The following is a 5000-nucleotide window of genomic DNA, read 5'->3' as shown; positions in this document are numbered from 1 at the left end:
ATGCATGTATATACATATATATACATGCATAGATATGCATGCATTCATCCATACATATATTCATAGTATATAGACTCGCAGACACACACACACACACACACACACACACACAAAAGCACACACACACACACACACACACACACACACACACACACACACACACACACACACACACACACACACACACACACACACACACACACACACACACACACACACACACACACACACACACACACACACACGGACTGGGAAGTACGGTGGTGCTCGCAGTAACCAGTTCGAATCCTGCCCAGGGCCGAAATTATTTCGGTATCGCTGTGCTTCGGGTCGTTAATCTGACTCTCGTGGGCGGGGAGTTGGGTGTGTGTGTGTGAAAGGTCATAGCATTACCCATAGATCGGTCATACGAGCTCTGAGCTCTCTTCCGAGAGGGAAATAGCTGTCGATCACGAGTCCAACACGTGATCCAAAGACCAAGGTGAATACACACACACACACTTGTTCCCTTTCACACGAATCCATTTCTTCTCCATTATGATATATTTCTTTGTCTTCCTCAATCAAGACAGTTTTCCCAGAGAAATTTAAGTTTTCTCAAACTTTCAGAAAGATACAATTTTTATTATTCTGAAAAGATTTATTTACCTTCATTCGTTCTTATGGCCAGAAAAAATCTTCACCCCTGTCATGCCATTAAGAGACTGCCTTTGGTTTCTTGTCTTTCTCTATATATACAATACACCTACACCCCCACCCACACCCATCCACACCCATCCACACCCACCCACACACATACATATATATATATATATATATATATATATATATATATATATACAGTATATATGCATATATATATGTTTACATATACAAGCCCACCGGCTGCGCCGGCCAGGCTACGCCGGGGGCCTTGGCCTTTTTATTTCTTGTCAACATCTAGCTGTTCTCGCAAGTCCTTCGAGTTCTTCTTCTTCGAGTTCTTCTTCTTCTTCTTCTTCTTCTTCTTCTTCGAGTTCTTCGAGTTCTTCTTCGAGTTCTTCGAGTTCTTCTTCGAGTTCTTCGAGTTCTTCTTCGAGTTCTTCGAGTTCTTCTTCGAGTTCTTCGAGTTCTTTTTCGAGTTCTTCGAGTTCTTCTTCGAGTTCTTCGAGTTCTTCTTCGAGTTCTTCTTCGAGTTCTTCTTCGAGTTCTTCGAGTTCTTCTTCGAGTTCTTCGAGTTCTTCTTCGAGTTCTTCTTCTTCGAGTTCTCCTTCTTCTTCGAGTTCTTCTTCTTCGAGTTCTTCTTCGAGTTCTTCTCTTTCGAGTTCTTCGAGTTCTTCTTTTTCGAGTTCTTCGAGTTCTTCTTTTTCGAGTTCTTCGAGTTCTTCTTTTTCGAGTTCTTCGAGTTCTTCTTTTTCGAGTTCTTCGAGTTCTTCTATTTCGAGTTCTTCGAGTTCTTCGAGTTCTTCTTCTTCGAGTTTTTCGATTTCTTCTTCGAGTTCTACTTCTTCTTCTTCTTCGAGTTCTTCGAGTTCTTCTTCTTCCTCTTCTTCGAGTTCTTCGAGTTCTTCTTCTTCTTCTTCTTCTTCTTCTTCTTCTTCTTCTTCTTCTTCTTCTTCTTCTTCTTCTTTAGATATATATGTATATACATACATATATATTAATATATATATATATATAAATATATATATATAATATATATATATATATATATATATATATATACATATATATATATATATATATATATATATATATATATATATATATATATATATATATATATTGTCATCCCTTCATATCCCCTCAGATCGTGTCATAGGACCAACCTTAGGATATAAAGCATTCACGCACGTCCGTAAGCTTACGTATAGTTTATGTGATTCAGTCGTATATGTCGTAAGTTTAAACCGATGAGGTCGTAACTTTACGATATTTGTTAGAAGGGTTCTGAAACTAACCTAGAAAACATCAGCCGCTGTAGTACTTACAAATGAAGTTAATTGTATTTATTTTTGGTCATTTTTGTTTACATATAAAAAAAAATCTATTACCGTATTTGTAATGTTTTATTGAGTTTGATAAGAGTGTGGTTCTTTCTTTATGTCTCTTCGTGTGAACGCGCGTTCGTGCGTGCGTGAGTGTGCGTGCGTGCGTCAGCGTTTACGTGCTAAAGAGTGATTAATGGTCAGTTCAATTGACCTTAACTTAAGAAGTCTGGTCATTAATGTTTTGTAGTTTATCCCATTGCCTCAGATTATATTTTTTTTCTTAAATTTGTCTTTTGTGTTTATGTATGTATTCTAAGATATATTCGGTTTAGTAGGTTAGGAAACGTGAGGTATGAGGGGGTTGGTATAGAGAGAGAGAGAGAGAGAGGAGGAAGAGAAAGAAGACGAGAAAGAGAAAGAGGAAGAGGAAGAAGAGTGAGAGAGAGAAAGAGAGAAAAAGAGTGAGAGAAAGAGAGAGGGAGAGAGAGACAGAGAGAGAGAGAAAGAGAGAGTGAGAGAAGAGAGAGAGAGAGAGAGTGAGAGAAGAGAGAGAGAGAGAGAGAGAGAGAGAGAGAGAGAGAGAGAGAGAGAGAGAGAGAGAGAGAGAGAGAGAGAGAGAGAGGTGGGTTAGAGAGAGGGGCGATAGAAGGTGTATTGGCTTCTAATTTATTCATTTATTCATTTGTTTATTCATTCATTTACTCATTTATTTACGTACATATTTATTAGTCAATTGATTAATGAATATATCTACTTATCTATTTATCAATTTATAAATATATCTACTTATTTACTTAATTATTCATTAATTTGCTTGTTTATTTTTTGTGTTTAGCCTCTGCATTTATATAGATAATTACCATTATTTCTACGACTAAATCCTACATATGATCCTAGCGTGTACCCTGCTCCCAAAATCATCTCCCATCAATACGGACAAGCTAAAAAAAAAAAAAAAAATCCTCGCCAAGTTAAACTAAACAGCCTTTTTATCTACTCTCTCTCTTCGACTCGAGACCCACACACGTCTCTGGAAACGGTACCTCCTCTGACCCAACGTGTCGAGCACGTGTGCACGCCACCTTTGCTCGTGTGCGTGCGTACGTGCGTACGTGCACTTCGTCACGTCCAGGTATTTGTCGGGTTTACATGTACAGCGATTGAGAGGAGGACCCGGGGTGCGCATCTCGTGTTGGTCTTGGGAAAACAATTCTTGTTTGTTCTCAGCATGGGGAACCGTAATTGGCAAGCCACCTGACGTGGTTCCTACTGCTGTAGTCTTCCCCGCTTCAGATACATGTTCCTCTCTCTCTCTCTCTCTCTCTCTCTCTCTCTCTCTCTCTCTCTCTCTCTCTCTCTCTCTCTCTCTCTCTCTCTCTCTCTCTCTTTTCCTCCTCCTACTCCTCTTTATCTTTGTCCGCTCTCTCTTTCTCGTCCTCTTTCTCTTCCTCGTCCTCTTCCTCTTCCTCCTATCTCTGCCATCAATGCTCTAGTGGCGTAATGGGGAGTATTCGCTTAATTGTGAGTTCGAATCCCGCACTCCTATCCAATTCCCCAGAAATGACTGTTAGTCACCTGTTCCCAGGAGTAGCGCATAAGGCCAAATACAACGGCTTCTGCCACAGCTACTCAGTGCCTCCTGGCGTAGACTTCTCACCTTCTTCTGGTTTATCTGCTTCATAATGTGTATCCCAGCCCTAACCTCACTCTTTCATTCATGTTTTCCTCTTCTAATCCCTTCTGAGACTCTTCTACATCCCCCCTAAAGCTAAGGTTACACTAGTCTACAGAATGGTTGTATTCCAACGATTCAGTTGGATTTTGTCCAAGTTTGGAGTGTTACCGTAGCTTTACATGATCCAACCTTGGACGAAATCCAACTAAATAGTTGGAACCCAACCATTCCGTTGACTAGTGTAACCGTAGCTTAAAGCAAAGGTTACACTCCAAACTTGGATGTAATCCAATTGAATTGTTGAAATACAAACATTCCGTTGACTAGTGTAACCGTAGCTAAGCTTCACTCTCCCCCTTTCTTCATTTTCTTATGCCTCCATCCCGAAATGTCGAGGAACCCCGATACTTCGACCGACTTCGTGACTTCGAAATCCTCCCCAAGGAAAGTAATCACTCGTAAAGAACTCTCAAAGGTAAATAAGAATAAATAAAAAGTAAATATCAACGTCAAATTATCCTTAAACAGTTAAGTTATCAACTCCGTATTCTTCATTTTTTTGAGAAAATATTTCATTCGAGGATGACGACAAACGATCTAAACATTTACTAAAACAAACATTCGATTTTGTTTTATCGTTTTCTTTCTCACAGTGGAACGGGACTTTTGAACCACTCTGTATGTGACGCCTTCGCGACAAGAAGACCTCACGTTATGGCCATAGTCCCCAAAGACATTAAGATGGCGGCTGAGGAGGACAGCGTAACGGGTCTCCGTTACAGCTGTTTAATTGGTCCTATCATTATCTATAACAGAAACCATCGTAATTATAAACTAGGGACCTCAATGATTGCCCCTGGCCCGGTCTATGTCTCTAAACATCATATATTACCTCCTGGTGGATGTATTCTATTGTAGTTGACCTATGGCTATTGTATTACATACAACAGGTGGCCAAGTGAGGATAGAGAGGGTAAGGAGTGTACTACCCCAGGAGGCGCTGAGTAGCTGTGGCCGAAGCCGTCACCTTTGCTTTATGTGTATATGCGCTTTGGGGATTGAATATAACAGTCACTGCTGGGAATCGGAGAGGAGTGCGGGATTCGAACCCACAACTGAACGAATGCGAGGCCAGCACGCTTCCAATTACTCAAACTATCATTTACAAAGGAAGAGCATGCCGACAGGAGACCTTTTGGTCCATAAGTAAATAGATACATACATACATACATACATACATACATACATACATACATACATACATACATACATACATACATACATACGTACGTACATACATACATACATACATAGAAACATACATACACACATACATATATACATGCATAAATACG

The 5000-nt window shown here is 40.0% G+C and overlaps 1 protein-coding gene across 1 annotated transcript in view; it reads left to right on the top strand.

Annotated features, from left to right (window-relative positions):
* The window catches only part of LOC143040967 (CUB and sushi domain-containing protein 3), a 141761-nt gene that overhangs the window by 76138 nt on the left and 60623 nt on the right, over positions 1-5000 (top strand). The window lies entirely within an intron of this gene.

This window comes from Oratosquilla oratoria, chromosome 30 (assembly GCF_046742065.1).
Source record: "Oratosquilla oratoria isolate Oo_2021 chromosome 30, ASM4674206v1, whole genome shotgun sequence".
NCBI classification, from domain to species: Eukaryota; Metazoa; Arthropoda; class Malacostraca; order Stomatopoda; family Squillidae; genus Oratosquilla; species Oratosquilla oratoria.
The sequence above is the reverse complement of the archived record's forward strand: the minus strand, read 5'-3'. Positions and strand labels throughout refer to the sequence as shown.